At 35.7% G+C, this 23650-nt stretch overlaps 1 protein-coding gene across 2 annotated transcripts in view; it reads right to left on the bottom strand.

Moving 5' to 3' along the window:
- PRXL2A (peroxiredoxin like 2A) overlaps positions 1-23650 on the bottom strand; it is a 51955-nt gene that overhangs the window by 23565 nt on the left and 4740 nt on the right. Inside the window, exon 2 of one of the 2 annotated variants that reach the window (XM_031956366.1) lies at positions 9733-9792. The gene's annotated coding sequence lies outside the window, so the exon portion shown is untranslated. Of the gene's footprint in view, positions 1-5698; positions 5800-9732; positions 9793-23650 lie in introns of those variants that run through there. The other variant, XM_031956367.1, reaches the window with a different exon arrangement.

The following is a 23650-nucleotide window of genomic DNA, read 5'->3' on the forward strand; positions in this document are numbered from 1 at the left end:
TCACAAAATAGGCCTGAATCACCAAGGAAGCTCATGTCAGTATTTGGGCTTAGTTCTTACCATCCTCTAGAGCTTGCAGCTCTCTCTCTTTTTTTAATTAAAACTTTTTATTTTCAAAATGTGTACATAAGAAAAATAAAAAACAAAAAATACACTGAATAATTTTCAACATTCACTCTTAAAAAACCTTGTTTAGGTTTTTTTTCCTCCTTTCCCCCATTTCCTCCCTTATATGGCAAGTGATCCAATATATGTTAAACATATGCAATTCTTCTATTCTTATTTCCACAATCATCATGCTGCACAAGAAAAATCAGATCAAAAAGAAAAAAAATGAGAAATAAAACAAAATATAACAGCTTTCTTTTCAAATAATAGCAAACTTTGTTTCAAATCTGCAAAAGACTGTTTCTAAAATAATCCTTTGGGCAGCTAGTTGCACCCTGAAGTCAGGAGGACCTGAGTTCAAATCTGGCTCAGACACTTAACACTTCCTGGCTGTGTGACCCTGGGCAAGTCACTTAACCCCAATTGTCTCAGCAAAAATAATAATCCTTCGAGATAGGTAAGGTAACCTTTATTAGATCATACAGCCTCACAACAACTTAGAAGGGTGGGCTTCAGACTTGACACACAGTAGGTGCTTAATAAATGTGTATTGATTTGTGTTATCATTGGTATGGAAAACTCTCCGTTTCACCCTTTTCCTCCAAATTCAGCATTCTAACATGCCTTCTTGAGGCATCTAAGTGGGTGGGGAGTCAGGAAGGCCTGATTTCAATTCTGTCCTTGAATATTTAATAGTTGTACAGCCATGGACAGGTCATTTAACTTCTGTCTGCCTCAGTTTTTTCAACTGTAAAAAAGTTTTTAAAATACCACCCAGGTTTGTTATGAGGAGGAAATGAAAAAATAAATATAAAGTGGTTAGAATAGTGCTCTGCAAATAGTTAGAGCTTAATATATGTTTATTTCCTACTTTTCTTCCCTCCAGGTTCACATAGCTAATAAATATCATAGGTAGGATTCAGGTCCACATTTCTTCAAGTCTAGCACTCTTTTTATTATATACTACATTGATCCAGGGTGGCGAAAAGGGGAAAAACTCAAGGGTTACTTAGAGGGCAGAACCAAGAGGATTTAATGATTGGCTGGATGTGATGTTGTGAAGGAGCTGAAGATTGCCAAACTATAGTTTCTGAGTCAATACTGGATAATATTCAGCTGAGGCTGTTCCAGTCAGCAACACTACAACAATGGTCCAAGGGCTTGCACTACTACCTTAAAAATCAAACTCCAGCCAAAATCACAATGGTAGTTCTGGCTAAATTGGCCATGCCATCCTTGATTGCCCATACCACAAGGCCCGGAGTTTTCTTCCTTACACTTAGACAATTCCTCTAATTTCCTGATATGAATGTATGGCTCAGATGAAAATACTGTTTAATTGTTGGGTTAAATTCCAACCTTAATGTTTTCCTCAAATCCTCCCCAGAGAGATTTGAGGCATGATAGTTTCCAAGTCTGTCTGCGAAGGTTAATTTAGTCTGACCCTGCAAGAGATTCTTATAAAAATAAAAGAAAAATTAACCTCTATAGTAGACCTTAGTTTCCTCATCTATAGAACAAAGAACATAGAGATTAGACTAGCTAAGTGGCATCCAACTTAATCAGAAACAGAGGCCATTAAAATGCACAGAAGGGTCCCAGTGGGCTGCCTGCTGACAATTTTAAAGTATGTTTATTTATTTGGTCAAATGTCTTTCAATTACATTTTAATCGGGTTTGGGCCACACTTGGGGGTGTTGTAGGCCACAAGTGGCTCATGACACTTTATGTTGCCTTGGAAAAGGTCTCCAAACTTAGTGTTCCCATGATTCTTTTTTGATTCACCTTTCACCTCTCACTCACTCCTTTCCAGTCTAGTCTTTCTTCATTGGATCTTATGGCTATTAACTATGGAAGGCCCCTAGAGCTCTGTTCTGGACCTTTTTCTTTTTCTTTTTTTTTCCTTCTATATTCAGTAACTCGGAGAACTCAACTCAAAAAGTTCAATTAGCATCTCTATGATATGATTCTCAGTTACATATATATATATATATATATATATATATATATATGTATGTATACATTCACAGAGAGAGAGAGAGAGAGAGAGAGAGAGCAAGAGAGAGAGAGAGTCACCCCTCATTCTTCTACTAGTCCCACATTACTGTCTATTGGACATTCTGTTCTGCATATTTTGTAGCCATTTCAAATTCAGTATATCCCAAGTGACACTCATTATTTTCCCTCACTCTCAGCCCAACCCTACTCAAAAAAAATTCTCTACTTTACCATTTTGCTGTTAAGGACACAATCAATTACTTGGTTTATCAAGTCCAGTGTCATCCACCATTCCTCACTCTCACTGACAGCACAGATCCAATCAGTTACCAAATTTCTTAATTTCTTTGTTTTCAAATGTTTCTCAAATATGTCTCCTCTCCATTTAAACAATCACCGCTTTTGTTCAGGCCTTGATCACTTCTCATCTGAATTATTGCACTGGCCTTCTAATTTGTTTCCCTGCCTCAACTTGTTCCTCACTCCAATCTTTCTTCCAAAAAACTGTCACAAAGATAATTTCCTAAAACATGGGTCTGTCCATACCACTCCTCTACTTAATAAGCTACATAAACTCCTTTGCTTGGCATTTAAAGCTCATTACACTCTGATCCTGGCTTATTTTTCTGCCCGTTTAACATAGATTTACATCCATGTGGTCTAGAGTTCAGTCCATACTGGCCTATTTGTCAGCCTCCCACACAGCCCTTCATCTCCATTGAACTGGCTAGCTCCCACATTCTCTCCTCAGTTCTACCTTTCAGATCTATGGCTTCCTTCAAAATTCAACTCAAGACATTTTCTACAGACAACTTTCAATGGCTCTACCTGCTGCTAGTCTTTCACCCTCAAGTCAGCTTCTGCTTAATTTTTATGTAACTCATACATACCTATTTGTGTTTTTATAATCTCTCCAATTAGAATGTAAGCTCCCCTCCATTGGAGAATGGCTGAATAATTATGGTATATGAAGATACTGAAGTATTTTTGTTCTATAAGAAATGATAAGCAGGCTGATTTCAGAAAAGTCTGAAAAGACTTACATGAATTGATGCTGAGTGAAATGAGCAGAACCAAGAGAATCTTGTGCAAAATAAGATTATGTGATGGACTTGGCTCTTTCCAACAATTAGGTGATTCAAGGCAATTCTTAGGATGGAAAGTACCATCCACATCCAAAGAGAGAATTATGGGGACTGAATGTGGATCAAAGCATTAGTATTTTCACTTCTGTATTATTGTTTGTTTGTTTACTTGGTTTTTTCCTCCTTTTAATCTGATTTTTCTTGCACAGCATGATGAACATGGAAATATCTTTAGAAGAACTGCACATAATTAACCACCATCAAATTGCTTGCTATCTGAAGTGAGTGGGGGAAGAAGGGAAAAATTTGGAACACAGAGTTTTGTAGTGGTGAATGCTGAAAACTATCTGCACATATTTGGAAAAATAAAAAAAACTATTTTAAAAAAAGAATGTAAATTTTTTGTAGGCAAGGACTGTGTTTTTTTCTTTGTATTTCCAGACTTTAGCATAGTGTCTGGTACATTGTAAATATATGATAAATGCTTCTTATATTAATTGATTGCTTGTCCAGGGAAAGGGGACAAAGATATTTTCATGATTCTGATAACAATAACAACAATAAGAATTTATATAGTGCCTACTATGTATCAGGCATTGTACTAAATGCTTTAAAAATACTATCTCATTTGATTAACAATTTGAAGTGCTATTATTATCCCGCTTTGACAGTTGCAGTAACTGAATTAAACAGAGATTATGTGATGTTTCCAGGATCATTTAGGTAGTGGATTTGAGCCTGGATTTGACCCCAGATCTTCCTTATTCCAGGTCCAGCACTCTATCCACTAAATGATTGTCAACAAACATTTCTTCATCCTTCACCACATTTCTAGGCACTGTACTAAGTTCTAGAAGAAAATATTTCTAAAGATATTCATTTATATTTTGTAAATACCTTAAAATTGTTTTTATGACTTATCAGAACTCCACTGTCCCTGACTCTCCTCACCCTATTCCCTACCAGCCAGCTTTTTAAGTGATGATGATGGTTTTTGTTCCATTTCATTGATCAAGAATTAGAAAACAGGATAGTCTATTCCCTTAGCCCCCCAAGTCTTAACAATTCTCATCTTTGAAACATCTGTGATAGCCACACGTTTATAATGAATAAGAATAATTATGAAGTTGAGTCCAATCCTGGGATGAATCTGAAGTAGGGTTTGGGAAATATAGTTAGACTAAATAGAATTATGCATTTTGGGTTTTTATGTATTAATATTTATGATATACTACATACATATCTACTTATAATGAATAATACACAAACCACACAGACATACTCATTTGCAATGAGAGCTGATATTCACATATATTCTTTTATTTAAGGCTCACAAAAGTCTTGGAAGGTTAGTCTAGAAGCACTTTTAAATGAGGAAACAGATTCAGAGAGATTAAGTTATTTGTCCACAGTCACATAAGTATTAGAGGTAATATATCTGAGTCCAGTTCTTCCTGCCTCTAATTGTAGCATTCTATCCATTCTGCCAGGTTTCCTGCTACATTTAAGGATATAAGAATACATGTGTTCATCACTTCTATGCAATCATTAGACTGTGCAGTTCTCCATTAAATTATAAGCTTCTCGAGATCAGGAACTGTCTTTTACTTTTCTTATAATCTTGATCACTTAGCACCGTGCCTAGCAAGTAGTATATGCTTAATAAATACTTCTTGACTCACTTTATTGATTTGATTAGCAGGGTCCCGGGTCCAGAAATCAAACTAGCATGTATAACCAGTGTGTGTTTTCCCAGAAGAATACAATGTCCCTGAATGGGTCAAGTAGCAAATCCCCTAGTTCCTGCTTTTGGTTGGTCAGATATGGAGATGTTCTTTAGAAACACAGCTGTGGATATCAAACACTTGCTATTTCAAATCCATCTCATGATCCAAACAAGCCAATGCACTTCACATGCAATTTGAACCATAGCAGTGACTCTTTAACCAGTGGGAAACACCACAAAACCAAACCAAAACAAAGAGGATGATAGACCTTATCTGTTTTTACAGTGAGATAATTGCCAAGATAATTGTTGGTTACTAAACTATAACTAAAACAAAAACAGCAAGTGGCAAACATCCAAATCTAAACAAAGGATAATTTCTCAGACGGCTAGGCAGATTACAAGTTAGATTAAAAAAAATCAATCGACAGATCTTTAGAAGCAGGGAAGACACTGTTCCTCGTGCCGGCAATTTATGAGACACAGCCTAATTTTTGATGGAAAGACTAGATTTAACATCAAAGCCATGAGACAAGTTGGTTCATCAAGAAAAATGAGATCCATCATGGGAATATGCTAAATATAAAAACTGTGTGATGAAAGAACAATCTGCTTTGTCTGCCCACTCCCACTGAAAGACTGATTCCCTTGCCATTTTGCTCTGTATCAGCCACATGCTCCTGGGTAGCATCTCTTTCTAGGCCAGTTAGGAAAATTTCAGAGCACCTGACTGTAATTATCCTGGTTGGACTCTGAGAGAATTCTGAGTAAGGGGACTCACCTCCAAGATTCAGGTCCCGAGCCCACTTCCTCTATCCTAGGTCTCTTGCTCTTGCTTTCAGCCTGAACCCCAGGGAGAGGCAAGGGGTGAGTGCTGAATGTGCATTTTCCAATGGAGCTGGTCCTTATAAACCCTTCTGATCTATCCCCGAAGCTGCACGCTCTGGGCGGGACTGGGCACAAGACCAGCAAAAGCCTACAGCAGACGGCCAATCACACTGGAGCATCCATCCTGGGAGGCCAGGTGCCAGATTCCCCAGGGGCCCATCCAAGGGTTGAGAGAAACATTTTGAGTCATTAGCCATCCTGCAGGTTATGACATTTGGCAAGTGCCAACTGTTCCTACTCCTTCCCCACTGCCCCTGGGCCCAACTACCCACATGGTGTTTCCACAGGAAGGCCTCCGAATCCAAGCTGCCTCCACCACTTAAAGGAAGACCACTTTCTATCACACATTTTTGTTTTCTCTGCCTTTTCATAGAACCTTGTTGTGTAAAGTGCTTTAAGAATATTCTTTTCCCCACCCAAATTCCTCACTGCACACCCAGGAAGTATGACTGGCATTGTGGCCCTTGTCCTGATGTTAAGAAATCTGTGGAACACTTGGCCTTACAATGTAGAATAAGATGTGGATTTAATCCCCCTGCCCCTCTAAATATAATAGTATTTTATTTTTTTTCCAATTACATGTAAAGATAGTTTTCAACATTTACTTTTATAAGACTTTGAGTTCTAATTCTTTTTCTCCCTCTCACCCTTTCCTCTCTTCTCCCCAAAATAGCAAGCAATATAATAATATAGGTTATACATATACAGTTATATTAAAAAAAACTGGCTTTAAATCCTTCCTAAGACATCTAATGGGTGTATAATTGTATTTAACTTCTCTGGGCCTCAATTATCTCAATCTGTAAAATGTAAGATTTGGGCTCCACAATCTCTAACATTCCTTCCAGTTCTAAATTTATCATCTAGGAGAATACAAGATCCCACAGCGATTAGCTGGTTAATTATTAAGAAAAAATCAAAGCACTTGATTTGCTAGAACCTTAAAAACTCACTTCTAACAAGGTATCCTTCATGTATATTCTGGAAAGATCAATAATAACTCAGGTAACCTTGTTCAAAGATCATTTGAGAGGGGAAAGTTTTCACTACCATCATGAAGACCTAGCAGAGTCTAATTGAAGAGGTAATCTCTCTCCATCCTGATGCTCCTATCTGTGAATGATATTCTGCATATTGAGTCAAGTGTAGGAGGTAGCAAGGCCCAAGGAAGAGAGGATTAACTTTGGGTCAGAGTACTTGGATTCAAATTCCACCTTCGGTGTTTATTAACCATGTAACCTTCTTCAGTTTGAGGTTTCCTCATTTTCCTCATCAGTAAAATCAAAAGACTGGACAGATGTTTCTCCCAGTTCTAGGTCTATAGTTCTATGAACACTACAAAGCTCCTAAATAAAATCCATGATCCCTCAAACAATATGGGCTTAATCATCCACACAGAAAAAACTAAGTGGATGAAAAATCCTTATTGTTCCAGTTATGTTATTAGGCAGGCTGAACAACTCATAAAGCTCATTTATCAGTGTTTGTGTGCACGTGCATGTGTGTGTGCAAAAGTATGTATAGACACATGTACTTTTTTATATCATGGAAGATATTTTAAATGGACAATGAGCTGGGCTTAGAATTGAATGGGAGGAGAGTGAGATGGAATATTTTAGAGAAATTGCAAAATCCTTTTAATGATCTCCCTTCTCCTTAAACTTCCCCCGGAACAAAAGCCTATCTTTTCAACACTAATATTCTTCTGGTGATATTACATGTCTGTGAGTCATGGAACACTATAGCTTTTGAATAAGTGAGACTTTTAGGATCACGGCTACACTATTTACAAATGAGAAATTACATTGGAGTCATGATATCAATGATGTTATCAAAAAACGTATGATCAAAAAAGATGGGCCAGTCACACAGGGCAAAAATGAGGTAAAAATTGAAAAATAAGTCACATGCTTCCCTGATACTCTTAGAATGTCTAAAGAATGTCAGGAAGGCCACATCCTGGATGGATCCCCCTTCTTCCCTTTGGTGAGCTCATGAGAGGACAAAAATAAGAACTACATATAATGGACAGGCAAGGATGGAGTGAAATTCACATTATTCAAGGTAAACCCAAACCAAACACATACATCTGTTAGAGTAGTATGGTTTTCTTAAAGTACCTTTCTTACTAAGTCAAAAGGCAAATATATGTGCAACTAGTTTGTTTGTTTTTTTAAACCAGTAGGTAAAAAAAAAATCAGTTCCAGGTCACACCTTTGTATGAATGGCTGCCTACAATGTCTACAATGAAGGAGCCCTGGTCAGCCCATATGTAGAATATGACTCAGAAATGGTCACATTTCTGAGTATCGTGCTTTAAGGAATACACTGATAAACTGGAAAGCTTCCAAAAAGAGGGCAACCAAGATGATGAAAGCTTTGAGATCTTGTTCCATGAGGATGGATGTTCAAGGAAAGGGTAACCATTTATTAGAGAAGGCATTCTTCATCAGTTATTTGATGGATTAGTTAGTCTCTGGTGACTCTTCCAATGATGTGATTCTATTATTAAGTGCTAGATACAGAGGGAGTACAAGGATAAATAAAAATATTTATGGTCCCTGTCCTAGAAAAAGTCTAAAAAGGACTCACTCGTGCAAAAATGTTTGTGGCAGCCCTGTTTGTAGTGGCTAGAAACTGGAAAATGAATGGATGCCCATTGGTTGGAGAATGATTGAATAAGTAAGTTATGGTATATGGATGTTATGGAATATTATTGTTTGTAAGAAACGATGAGCAGGATGATTTTAGAGAGATTTATATGAACCGATGCTGAATTAAGTGAGCAGAACCAGGAGATCAATATACACGACAACAGCAAGATTATACAATGATTAATTCTGATGGACGTGGCTCTTTCCAACAATTAGATGATTCAAAGCAGTTCCACTTGTTCAGTGATGAAGAGAGCCATCTATACCCAGAGAGAGGACTATGGGAACTGAGTATGGACCACAACATAGCATTTTCACTCTTTCTGTTATTGTTTGCTCGCATTTTTTTTTCCCTTTTCAGGTTTTTTTTTTTCTTTCTAGATCCGATTTTTCTTGTGCAGCAAGATAACTGTATAAAAATGTATACATATGTTGGATTTAACATATATTTTAACATATTTAACATGTATTGGATTACATGGCATCTAGGGGAGAGGGTGGGAGGAAGGAGGGGAAAATTTGGAACAGAAGGTTTTGCAAGGGTAAATGTTGAAAAATTGCCCATGCATATGTTTTGTAAATAAAAAAAAACTATAATAATAATAAAAAGAAATTAATTTAAAAAAAAAAAAAGAAAAAGTCCAAGACTTTAGACTAAGTGATAGCCATGAATACTACTAGCTGGACCAAAACACCTAACTGTGCTAACTTCTCCCATATTTGTATTTTATTTAAAGAAAAAAGGGAGATTAATGCTATTTTTGTCAATTCACTAAAGAAATTACTTCAGGAATTCAAGGATCTATGATTTCATCAGTATTGGTACTCCCTTGTAAGCTTGAGGGCAGTCAGTGTGTTTTGTTTTTGTTTTTGCAGCCTCAATGCTTCACACTTAAATAGACATTTTATAAATGCTTCCCATTTTGAAATGAACCTTTTGTGGGTCTGAAAACAACTTCAATGAACTGCTTCAGTCCAAACAACTGATTATCTTATAATAAACCCTCAGCCAATATGTCCAACCCTGGTGGACTGACCTCAGAGGACAAGGGGACAGTCCACCAATGGGCCTGAATCTGGAGGCCTTCCCTCTTGGTAGGAGCTGCTAGAACTTGTACTCTGCTGAGAACCCAGGCTACCCCATACCATGATGAGACATCACAGGGTGGAGTGGGGGATAAAGGAAGATATACACAATAATGGAAAGTATCATAAGTAAATGATTAACTTCTGCCAGAAACAAGTATAGACACTGTCATATAAGAAAGCTTACCTGTGCACAAGACCAATCTGGGTGCCACCTGTAGAACTGTACCTCCAAGAAGATATTGGCCTAAGGCATAGGGAGGGAAGCAGGAAAAAAAATGGGAGAGGAAGAAAGGAGGTGGGAGAAGGTAGGAGTGACAATGGAAAGAAAAAGAAAATTATGCTTTTAATGAGATCCAATAGGAAGGAAGCCAAACAAAATGACTTCAGGTACCCTTCCTCCTCCTCTGAAATGGCCTGGGCCAAAGTCAGTCTTCTTATATTAATATCTTTCTACTTTCAGCTGGTAGAGGATTATTTTCTACTTTTCCCTCGCCTCACAGAAATGCTATGATGCTTCCAGAAACCTGTTTCCAATGCTATTTATTTCATCCATTAATTCAGTACCTACCATATTCAGTATATTATGCTTGGTCCTGGGGAAATTCAATTGTTAAATAAAACATAGCCTCCGCTCCTCAAGCAATTTATAATCTAGTTTCAAGACTATTTTCCAGAAGTCAGACAATTAAAACTAATCTTATTCCTACCTCCACATACAGTTAACCTAGGGAAAAGACCATTTATCAATAATAATAATATGATAGCTAACATTTATATAGAACTTATGTGTCAGGCATGATGCTAAGTGGTTTATAATTTGCTCTTTTGTTCCTCACAACAACCCTATGAGGTTATTATTATCCTCATTTTACGGATGAGGAAACTGTGGCAGACAGCAGTTGTCATTTGCACAATGTCACAAGGTAAGTGCCTGTGGTTGGATTTGAACTTAAGGCCCCGTGCGCCATTATATTACCTCGCTGCCCATTATCAAAAGACTTGTTAAAAGTCCTTTCCCAAAGTCTTCCAAAAACTTGAGTGAAAGACAGCCCCATCCAGAGGTAAAAAGCCAACAGGAAATTTAAATTCCCAGTGTAAAAGAATAAAATCCCTTTTATGTAATTTGGCTTAGACAAAGCAATGGTTTTGAAAACTGACTTCTTCTTGTCCAAGATTACTGAGGAGAACTGATGTTCTCTCTTTCTAAGCAGAACAGCCAGACAGTCCAATGGATAAAGTGCCAGACCTGATGTCAGGACTATCTGAGTTCAAATCTGTCCTCAGACCCTTATAAGCTATGACCCTGAGTAAGAAACTTAATCCCATTTGCCTCAGTTTCCCCATCTGCAAAATGAGCTGGAGAAGGAAATGGCAAATCACTCCAATATCTTTGCCGAAAAAATCCCAAATGGGATTACAGAAAAGGACATAACTAACATAGTGTATGTAATGGTACTTGAGCTATCTGCCCCAATGAGCTTTTATTAAATGCCTATTATGTGCAAGACATACATTACTCTTGCTAGGTTCTGTGAATATAAAGATGAAATGGAAAAATAGCTTCTACCCTCAAGTGTCTTATGGTTTATGATGGGGAAGGGGAGATACACTATACCTAAAAAAAAGTTAGTATATACATGCTAATTTGAAGAAGGCCAAGACATTAACATTTAGATGAATCTTGAAGAGTTTCCTGTGGGAGGTAGCCCATGAATTGAATCCTGAAGAAGTTAAGGGTTTTTACAGATGAAGGTGATATTAGTTTTCACAAAGCAAAATCCTTCCAAATACACACTTTAAAGTGAGGGAGAAAGCAATGATTAATTAAGAGAATACCAGGTCTGGTGACATTCAGTGGGGACGTTGTATTCCAGGAGACTGAAGTTGTGGGACCTTGGAAGGAACTCTGAAATAATAGCAAACTGGGTGCTTCGGATATTGGGTATTGATAATTGGATTATCAATTGGATCAACAAATCAGAAAGACCAATACCTCACCTGGTGATAATTCATACAAGTAATTGGTACTTATTGATCATGGGAGTGAAATGGATTGACAATATGCGTCATACATCTGTACTACACAGCACTAAACTGGAAATGTATCTTACTACAACTCTAAGCACAAGCTTCATGCTTGCTGCTTTTTGACAATGATTTAGGCCCAAAAACATATTGTAGATCAATTAGGATAATCATGAAAAATGACTTCATCCTGAATCCCAAAGTAGACGAAATCAAAGTTGAAATGAGTTACCAAAATCTAAAAAAAAGAAAATTTGAAAAACCTAAGGCCAATATACATTTTAATGCAAATTCCAGATATTCTATATAATAACCACATGGATAACCAAAAATAACATCATTAACTGACATGGTTTGGAAGAGAAGACCTAAATTTAAAGAGTTCTTTTTTTTTTTTTTTTTAATTTTGACTCCAGTATAATGAAAATGCTAAAATTATTTATTTGAATTTCTAATAACTTATTTCTTTCCTAATCACATGCAAAAACAATTTTAGCATTTTTTAAAAATTTTTGAGTTCCAAATTCTAAAATGATTTATTTGATGCACACATGTTTAATGTAAAAAACAATTGATATAAAATGTAGCATCTTTCAGGAAAACAGTTTTAGCCCTTTATGGTTCTGCTTAACCCTGGACCCATTATCATTATTCTTACACAGAAGTGAGTATGGCTTTCAAATTAAAGAGGAAGTCATTCTAAAACATCTTATAAATCACTTAATGTGCATAGCTGACATCAACATATGTCTCTTCTGAAAAACACATTAAATATCTTTTCCATCTTGTGGAATTTCTCTCCAATAATATCAAGATATCATTTAGACTTGTTAAGCATAAAATTCTTCATCAACGCAAAGAAAAGATAGAAACCCAAGACTTTGAGCTTGAATCTACAAGTCAAATTAAATCAGTGGATGAAAGTGATAGTTTCCAATACCTTGATTTCCATTAGGGTTAGCATAAAGCTATTAAAGAGAAGAGCCTTACTAGGGGGATTAACACATTTTAAGGAAATAACACCTATTCAACACCATTCCTGATATATATTTGGAACTAGAAAATAGATAACAAGCATTTTAAAAATTACATAATATTAGGAAAATATAATGCTTGTAACCCCAAAACATTGTTGTTTGTTTGTTTCAGTCCTGTCTAACTCTTTGAGGCTTGATTTGGGGTTTTCTTGGCCAAAAATACTAAAATGGTTTGCCATTTCCTTCTCTAGCTCATTTTACAGATGAGAAAATTGAGGCTTTCAGGGTTAAGAGATTTGTCCCGGGTTGCAGAACTAATAAGTGTCTGAGGCAGGATTTGAATTTAGGAAGATGAGTCTTCTTGACTTCAAGCCAAGCATTCTATCTACTGCACTACCTAGCTAATTTAATTGAAAGATAAATATTGGAAATGTGAATAATTCTTGGCGTATGTAATAAACAAGTTAAATACTTATAGAAATACTCTTTAAACAAGCATACACCATTTGTTGAGCAATAATAAAGGCTGACAATAGGAACACAGCTTTGACTTGTTGAACACAACTAAAAGGGTAATCAAGTGTGAAATCAAAAACCTTCTGGGTGACATACACATAAATTCAACCAATAATAAGTCAACAAAGTAATGTCAAACAAATGGTTGAGTCATGTAGATTTATATAGGATGGAGAGTTAATATGATGACAATTCAGAAGTAGGTCACTGATGCCAGAAATTATAGAAGAGTTATTCTCAAAGAACTGACTTGCATGCATTCCAAGAAATGGCAGAAACTGTGCAATACAACACACTGGATTATGAAAATTTAGTATTTACTGAATAACTAGCAAAACAAAAACCTTTTGGCTAAAATTACACATCAAAAGACATCCTTCAAAGACAAGTAGATGACATGTCCATGTCCCCCCAAAAATTCAAAATATTCCTGAGAATTCAACAAATAAAGTATACTAGTCCTGAGGCATTATCACAAAGTTGTTGTCTACAATCTTGCAGATATATTGATCTATAAAGTATAAGAATAATGTTTTTAATAGATATGGCCACAGCAAATACTCAATCTCCAAGCTATGAAGAATGAAAAATTTTCAATATATAGACACAGCAGAAAAATATCAAAATCAGGAGGGAACAAGTATTTCTCAACCCCTGCTGTCTTATCTGCTACTAGACTTGTCCTGAAAAAGCTTTCTGCGAATCTAGAGAAGCTTTTACCCTAATACTTTTATTCCATAACAAAGAGCAGATATTTTATCTACCTACAATAGTCCACAGAGTATTAGCTCTAAAAGGGTAACAGCAGGATAATGATCATTTTAGGACTATTTTTTTTCTGAAGTACATTGAAAAAGATAAGAAGAATGAAGTGAATAACATATAATTCTGAATTTTGCAAAGCACTATATACATATCTACCTACATAATATACATACATTTATAAATACATTGAGCTACAATACAAAATAACATGACATGTGCATTAGAGAAGTACAAAACAAAGTGCCATATGAGATCCAAGGAAGAAAAGATCACTACTGGAAAGGGAAATCAAGGAAGACAGAATGAAAGACATATCATTTTAGCCAGTCACTGAAGATTAGGTCTAAAATTGGTAGAGAGTGAAAGAGAGGAAAGGGTATTTTAAGCAGGTAGATCAATTTTTTAAAAAATTTCTTTTAATACACATTGGTTTATGAATTATGTCAGGAGAGAAAAATCATAACAAAGAGGGAAAATCATGGAAGAGGAAAAAAAACAGAAAAAAGAAGTGAACATAGTATGCAGATTTACATTCAATCTCAGTCCTTTTTCTGGATGCAGATGGAATTTTTTGTCCAAAGTCTATTGGGATTGCTTTGGATCACTGAACCACTTAGAAGAACCAAGTCTTTCATAGTTGATCATCGCATATGCTTGCTGTTATTGTGTATAATGTATTCCTGGTTCCTTGTTTATTATTTTTATATAACAATAATATTATTTTCATATATCACAGCTTATTCAGTTATTCCCAATTGATGGGCATCAGGTAGATCAATTTGAACAAAGACCCGGAAGCAGGAAAGTTCAGGAAATGTTTAAAGGACAGAGAATAGTCTTGTTTGGCTAGACCATTGAGTAACTAGTAGGGGCTGGTTTGATATAAGCTGGAAAGTTTATGGAGTGATGAAAGGTTTTGAATTTTCACTTGATAGACAATAGGGAATCACTGAAGATTTCTGAGTAGAAGAGTACCATAAGCACATCTAGTCATAAAATATAGAGTGCAACAGGATTGATCCAGCATGTTATGCCTGTATCAAAAGGGCTGTGTTCTACAAGCAAATCTGAATTGTAGTAGCTTTATCAAAAGAAAAGCAAGACACTCCAATTTAGACATCTTCACTCCAAATGTTCATATGGACTATTTTTATGCCAACCTGGGATATAGTCTTCTGAGCTTGTATTTGACTGATCTGCCACAGTTAGACATACTGTACCTTGATCCTACATAATGATATCATTTTGGTCTTCGTTGAGCATAATGGACAACAACCCAACCAGTCCAGAAATGTTATGAAGGACATAATGGAGGGGTAAGGGAAAAGAAAACCTTTTAATAAACTTTTATACAGTCATCAAAAATGATGATGAGTGTCTGGGATGGTATTAATGGAAACAGACTGAAAAAGTTTGTATAAGGAGAATTTACAGGACTTTGTAATTACTTAATGAGGGAGGTAAAGGAAAGCAAAGTATTTAAGATAATAAGGTTTCAAATATGAGACTGGTGATGTGACAAACAGAAAAAGGTCAGAAATCAGAACAGTTTTAGGAAAGAAGATAGTAACCTCGGTTGGTTTTGAAGAGGATGCATTTGAAAAACATGACATCTCAAAAAGTAAACAGGGTTTCTGAGCCACAGCCCCAATTGACCAAAAAAGAAAAATACAGAACAGTCATACTTAAATTCCTTTTGGAGAACTTCCCAAATCCCTAGAGAAAGGTCTCCACTTGCTATGAATAACTAGAGCTCTAAGCTAAGGAAATGAATGCAGATCTAGGGAGATTTTTGTCTCAATTCCCGTTGGCTGTTCTCTCCATCTGGAAAAGAGTTGTTAGTAAGACTCAATTAAGAAAAACTTTCTTAAAAGTACAGATTTTAGAGGAAAGAAGAGATAGCTCAACTTGGAAAGAACTCCTCCCTATTACCATTCTCCCTCCTTCCTCAAATCTGAGATTCTCAAAATGACTTTTCTTTTTTTCCCCTTTTTCTTCGTTTTAGTATTTAAACATTTTTATTTAAAGTTTTAAAATTCAAATTCTATCCTTCTCTTCCTCCCTCAGAGAAACAGTAAGCAATCAGATAAAGATTATACATGTGCTGTTATGTAATTCATGTTAGTTATTTTGTACAAGACAAAAAAATGAAAGAAAATGAAGAATAACATTTTTTAGTATATGTTCAATCAATATCACTTCTTTCTTTTAAGATGGATAGCATGTTTCATCATTAGTCCTTTGGGATTGCTTTGGATCACTGTATTGCCTAGAATAACTAAATCATTCACAATTCATTGAACAATATTACTGTTACTGTGTACAACACAAAATGACTTTTCAAACCTAAATCATACTGTAAACTATCCATTTCTGTTAAATGCTAATTGTCTGGATCTACAATTCCTCAGTTTCTACTTATAAGATCCTTATGTGATTATAATTCCATGAAAAATATTGGTTGATTGTATTACTATTTTGCATTTATATAGCATCTTTTCTCTGAGAAGCTCAAGAGACTAACAGAGACCCTGTTCCTTAAATTTCCCATTACAGCAAGTATAAAACACATTTCAATAACCCTTCTCCACATCCTCCCTATTCCCCAAGCTTTATTCGGATGTCTAGGTTGGGAAGGTGTTTCCTTCAAAGACTGGCTTAAATACTTTCTAATAAATTAAGCCTTTTCCAAATACCTTTCTCTTTACCTTCTCACCTTGTATCTATTTTGTATGTATCTGAGATATGTCTATATTGAATCGTCCTAATTAGATTGTAAACTCCTCTTGAGCAAAAGTGCTGAAATTCTTTTGAGCGGGTATAGATCTCATTTAGGAGTCATTGCAATATGATTGGACTCCATGCAATGGGTAGGAGGGAATGCAAGCAAAAACACCTAGGAGACATTCTTCATGACAGTAGCAAATGGCTTCAGTGAATATGCTTCCCTGCTTTGCTTCATTTTAAAGGGATCAAACAAAATTATTGCTATTACCTTTTTCAAAGAATCTCGAGTGGCTTTTGACATATGGATGAAAGTCACTTTGTTGAATCAGATAAAAATCATGACTCATATTCCTGTGACCCATCCTGTTCCCCAATCCTCCTTCTCCTAGGTATTCTAAGGGATAAGGGAGAAGAGGGAATGGATTCTACATATGGAGAGCACAGCGTAGGGGGATAGTATTATTTGAGAAAAACAACAACAAGGCCAGATTGGACCATCAAATCTGGTATAGATAATAATAAACCTGGAAAGAGAGGTCAGAACCAGGTTATAAAATACTTTAAAGGAAAAACTTGTACTTGCCTCTAAAGGAAAAACTTGTACTTGATCTTAGATGTAATAGAGACATATATAGTTAGATTTATCCTTAATTGAGGAAAAATCACTTTGGCACTTGTGTGAAGGAAGGATTTAGGAGATTTAAGGGAGAGAGATCACTTAGGAAGCTATTACCATTATTCAGGTAAGAAATGATGAGAGCCTGAACCACAGGTGGTTAGTGTTTATAGGGGAACAGATAGAAGAGATATCATAGAGGTAGAATTGAGAAGGCTTGCCATTAGGTTGCTTTTTGTAAGGTGAGGGACAGTGAGGAATAAGAAGTATGCTTGACAAAAAAGAGGTGTTGTCCTTGGCAGAAATAGGCAATTTCAGAAGAGGGGCAAGTTTAGGAGGAAAGAATGTGAGTTCTATTTTGGACATGATGAATTTGAGAAGTCTACAAATCAATTGAACAAATATTCAATTGGCAATTGATGATTTGAGTTGGAAACTCAGTAGAGTAATTAGGATTGAATCAATAGACATTGGAATTATCATAAGGCCAATAATAAAACCCACGGGACTTTGTGGGGATGCCAAACGAAAGAGTATGTAGAAAAAAGAGAAGTTGGTGTATTTGAGGTATCCCTACAGTTATTGTATCACATATGAATGGTACAGTAGCAAAGGAGATTGAGAAGGAATAAGCAGGTAAGAAGAACCAAGAAAAATAGCAATTGCGTACAAACCCATAGAAAAGAGTTAACAGTGTCAAATGCTATAGAGAAGTCATGAAGGATAAGGAGCCACCATGTTGATGATTAAGATTTTATACATACATACACACATATTTTATATATAATTGATAACTTTGGAAAGATCAATTTCAATTGCATATTAATTAAGTTGAGAAGTCTGAATATAAAGGGAAGATAAGTGGAAGGGTAATGAGAATCTTGCATTTTCTAAGAATTTAGCTAGGAAAGAGAATGTTTCTTGTAGAAAGAGGAGATACTAGGATCAAGAAACTTTGTTTTAAAGCATGGGGAAACCTGGAGTAGATCCCCAACTGGTGATTTATGACAGACAAGAAAACACATGGCTTGATTTATAATGTGCACCAGTGAAGAGAGTAGTTATATCAAAGAGACCCAAATTTTTTGTAGCATCAAAACAATAATCTTTCAGGGAAACCAAAAGAATTCCTATAGAGAAGGTCCTTGAGAAAAAGGACTCCTGCTTCCTTAATCCCTGATGAGACTCCAGAGCATTCCAACAGGCCTAAGGCATATGACCAGGGCAGGCATTGTGTGGAACCAGTCATTGGATCCAACAATTGGTCTTGGTCACTAACCAGCAAATTTGTGATTACAAAATCAATGAACCACATATCTGGGCATGGGAATTTGCTGGCTCTGGCTCTAGATGTTTTGTTAAGAAGAGAAAATAAATAAAGGAGTGGTAAATAGGGGTGTGTGTGTGTGTGTGTGTGTGTGTGTGTGTGTGTATGCATAAATAATTATGTGTGTATGTATGTGCATTATATTTATATATGTACTCACACAAATACAAAAACATGTATGTACATTCATATATAAATACTGGCTTTTTAATTGCCATCTTAAAAAATGTTAATATTTTACAAGAACAAAGGATTAGAAAATCAAGGATATCTCTAAGAATAAGACCCTTTGATTTACTGAGGGGAAGTAGAAGATGTTCATTTCTCTCTGAAAAGAAAAATGAACGAGTTCTCTTCCTAAAAAAGAGAAAATATGCACATATTTTGGGTTTGGTGCCATTTGGGAAGCCAATTCATGCCACCTGGGCTGCACTAGGCAGCCTCCTATCTTGGGTAAGCAATCTTTCTTCTACCTCACTGTGTTCTCTGCTCTTCCAGTTATAGTTTTGGGATTTTTTTTAAGTCATTTCCCAGCTTCCTAACTGGAAGGAAGTAAATGGGTCTCATCAAAATAAGCATGCATATTTAGCAAACAATTACTGATCTTATAGTCAAATGTTTTCAGGGAAGTTTTGAAGAAAGGAAGGAAAGGAAAAGGTAGAATACTGGATTTGGACTCAGGAGTTCTGAGTCTTAACCTAGTTGCCTACTGGACAAATGACTTAATCTTGGGAGGAAGAACTGCAGAATTTGAAGTTAGAAGATCTGAGTTCCAATTCTAGCTTTGCCACTTATTTATTACTTCTGTGACCCTGGGCAATATATTTAATTATTCTGGATTAAAAAATAAAATAAAATAAAATTGGCCTACAAAATTTCTCTACCCCTATTCCTATTCCACAGTTCTAAATCTAGGATCTTAGTGTTGTAGCCATCTCTAACAATGGAGATAATAATACTTGTATGACTTCTCTTATATATCTGAAGCTTGAGTAAATAATAATAATAATAATAATAATAATAATAGCTACCTTCTGCTTTACAAAAATGCTTTATCTATGTTATTCCATTTACTTCTTACTGGGAGTCATAATGTGAGTGAAATTATTATTCCCATCAAACAGATGAAAAAATGGAAACTGAGCGAAGTTTACTGACTTGCTTAGGGTTACAAAATGAGTATCTGTATCTAGTTTTGAACTCAGTCATCCTGTTTCTAAATCTAGCACTCTATCTCTGTGCCAGCTAGCTGCCTAATGACATAGTATGTTATAAAACATTTATAAACTTTAATATGCTATTGACACCTGTTAGTTATAAAATTGTAAGAGAAATTAAAACACTCAATAGTGAGAAAGGGTCTCTTTTAGACTAGCCATTCTACCTCTGTCTCCTGGAAAGAGAGACTGTGCAAGGGAGTTTAACCTTCAGGGTATTTTGATACCTTTAATTTAATTTTATTTAGGTTTTTGTTTTACTTGTGATTTTATCAGGGCAGTAATTGTCCCTTTGTCAAAAGAGAATGGCAACCCACTGTTCTAAGAGATATAATATTATAAAGTTTCCCAGAGGGCAATGAGAAGTTAAAGAATTTTTACATATCAAGTCTGTATCACTGGCAAGACTTGAATGCTGAGGTCTTCCTGACTCCAAAGCTGGTCTGCTGCCTCTCAAAAACCCTACTCAGCATCCTAGCAAATGAGCATCTAATGATTTTTATTTTGAGGGGAAACAGTGGGGTTAAGTGACTTGCCCAGGATCACATAACTATTAAGTATCAAGTATCTGAGGCTGGATTTCAATTCAGGTTCTCCTGACTCCAGGGCTGGTGTTCTATCCATTGTCCTACCTAGCTGCCCCCGCCTATCTACTTCTTGCGTTCAATGCAGAAGGCTGGTTGCCCTTGGTATAAGAATGGCCTTAACTTAACCTCAAGGTAGCCGCAAGAAGCTTCATTCATTCCTTAAAATAATCTGTCCCCTCTTGGGAGGAACCAAACAGAACCACACAAGCTTGCAAACGTAAAAATTAACAGAATAAACATCAGTTCTATCTAGCTCCAGAGGGCACATGGAAGAAAACTAGTCCAAATCATAGTTGGCTTTGAATAAACCTTACAAACAGGTATCCCACAGCAGGTATCTGCAAGGATGTTAAAGCAGCAATGATAGACTCCTCTCCTGATTTGCTGGGACAGGTCCACTTTTACCTTGAGGCAACTCTGGTTATAATGAGTGGCTAGGAGTAAAAAAAAAGGCTAGAGTTTGAAGAAACTTGTGTTCCCCAGAAGAGAGAGACATATCCTGAATACCACCTAATTGACATGCTTCCGGATCCCCTGTGACAATCGGATTACATAGGGACAGACTCAGATTCAGGTTCCTCTAACAAAAGGCATTATTTGCCTTAAGGTTTAGTAAAACATTATCTTTATAATCCCCCTGTGAGGTAGGTATTGTCTGTATTGTACAAAGGAATAAAATGAAGGAGAGCAGGATGAAGGATGTGCTGGTAAATTTCAGTGATGGAACTAGAGCTTATTTCTAGAACTACTCACTTCCTAGAGATGGAAGATCTTGGACCAATTATTGTGAAACTCATTTTGCAGAAAAGAAAGCAAAGACCTTGAGAGAACATAAGATCCCTGAGTTCAGGAATATCTTTATTTTGTTTACCACAAGTGTAGATGTTGATTTGAATTTGCCTTGTCCAAGATCACACAGGTAGTAACCCAATTCATTCCTCTCCTCCTCTCTATCACTCTGTCTCCAAGAATTCATCTAAGACAACAAAGGGCAGCTGGCAAGTATAAATAGTATAAATCTCATTGGGACAGTTATATAAATGCTTATTCCCTTCTGTCATTTTTTTCTCTCTTTTTTTGAGGCAATCAGATTTAAATGACTTGCCCAGGGCCACACAACTATTAAAAATCAATCATCTGAGGCTGGTTTCCATCCACTTTGCCACCTAGCTACCCCATCTCACTTCTTCCTTTGAAAGATACCTCAAAGGCCATCTGGTACAGTTTATACCCCCAAATTCACTTTACAATATTCTCAAAAAGTGGCCACCCAGCCTCTATGTGAAATGTGCTAATAAAGGGAATCTATGACCTCCTTGATCAGCTCATTTATCACTTTGGGATTGCTCTCTGCCATCAAGTAGAACAAATCAACTCTTTCTTCTACATGAAAGACAATTATCATTTATTCTATTAAGTCTTTTCACTAGGATAGATATCCCCACTTTCCTTAATGGATGGCCATAATAGCATGAACTCAATGTTCTCTATCACCCTGTTATTTGTCCTCTTCTGGATATGTTACAGTTATCAACCCCAGTCCTTTTAAAAATGTACTGGCCATCCACTATATTGTTATTCTATAGTTCATTCATCCATTCCTCAGTTGATGAACATGCATTCCAATTCTTTGCTACTACAAAAAGAGCTGCTATAAATATCTTTGTACATATAGCTCCTTTTCACCTTTCTTTATTCCTTGTGGTAATAGAATATTAATAATAATAAATAAATTATATTATTATTTTATTAATAATAATATTAATAAGAATTAACAACTTAATAATAATAAAATATTGTTAAGCCTTAAGAAATGATAAAGGGAATCTTATTTTAAAAGACTTGTATGAACTGATACAAAGTGAGCAGAACCAGGAGAACAATCTATATAACAATAATACTTTTAAGACAAATAACCTTGTAAAACTTTAGAACTTTGATTAATGTAACAATCAACTACCATTCCAAAAGATAAGGGATAAAGCCTGCTACCAATCTCCTGATAGAATAATGATGGATTCAAGATTTAGAATGAGACAAATCATGTTTTTGGACATAGCCAATGTGGAGAATTGTTTTCATTGACTATTCATTCCTATTTGTTATAAGGGTTTTTTGTTTTTTAATCTTTTAATGGGGGTGGGGAAGAGAGGGAGAAATGAGAGAGAAAATAAATGTTTGTTAATGGAAAAAAATAAACTTTAAAACCCCGGAATATCTACCATATTCCAGATTCAGTCTGACTTCCACATGGGACTCCCTAGATGTGGATATTATAGATGAAAGCCAGATGTTAATGCCAAGTCATGACACAAAACTTGGAACTGTCTGACTTTGTACCCAGTAGCAAATGCCCAGCTGGAAACACATTTGTCCTTTGCCCTAGTAGGAGAAGTACTTTAAGAAGGCCAGCATTGTTCCTCTGATAAAAGATTTGGTTCTTATATTCTATTTTCAGCCAACTTCAGCTGAAGAGACTCACTCAGATCTTCCTTCACCTTCAAGTATATAATAGGAGTAACAGGAAAGTAATGAATTATTAAAAATTGAGAACTACAGATCAAAAAAATGTTAATATGATCTCTTTTTCTTTCAGAAGCAATGAAGTACATTAAAACTTCAATTTAGAGGAAAGCTCTGTAAAGGAAGAGTTCTCATTTAGAGAATTTTCTGGCTAACAGTGTTACATCTAAATTTTATTATGTAAACATCTATTTAAAAAAAAATCTTCCTAAAACATTTAACTTTTCTTTTAGGTTTAAGTAAGCAGAACACAATAACAAAATAGAATCTTTCTTTTCTGTCTGAAGGTTTTATAGGCCATCAGGGCTTTAATCTTTTAATTTCTTAAAGCCCATGACTGGAATACAAAAGGTGGAGACACAGATTTTAAGTAGTATAAATAATAGCACACATTTATCTAGTGCTCAAAGGTTTGCTAAGTATTTTACATCCTCATTTTATTTGATCTTCATAAATACTCTATGAAGCAGGGATTGTTATTATTCTCATTTTACAGATGAGGGAACTGAGGCTGAAAAGAATTAAATGATTTTGTCAGGATCACAAGATCACAAAGTGAAAGTGAAAACAGATACAAAAAAAGATACAAATTCTGGTCTTTCTGATTTCAAGTCCAATGCGCTCATACTTATCCTTGCATGAATTTAAGGTCATTCAAAAAAACAGCAAATATCCTTTTCTTGTTTGAATCTTAGAAAGTTAAAGCCTGCAAAGGACTCTAAATATTATCTAGCCCGAGCACTCATTGTTCTAGCATAGATACATAGTATATTCCAGCACCTTCTGTCATTTCCAGAATTAAATTAAAATATTCCAGCTTTT

Source organism: Sarcophilus harrisii, chromosome 2, assembly GCF_902635505.1.
Source record: "Sarcophilus harrisii chromosome 2, mSarHar1.11, whole genome shotgun sequence".
Taxonomy (NCBI): Eukaryota; Metazoa; Chordata; class Mammalia; order Dasyuromorphia; family Dasyuridae; genus Sarcophilus; species Sarcophilus harrisii.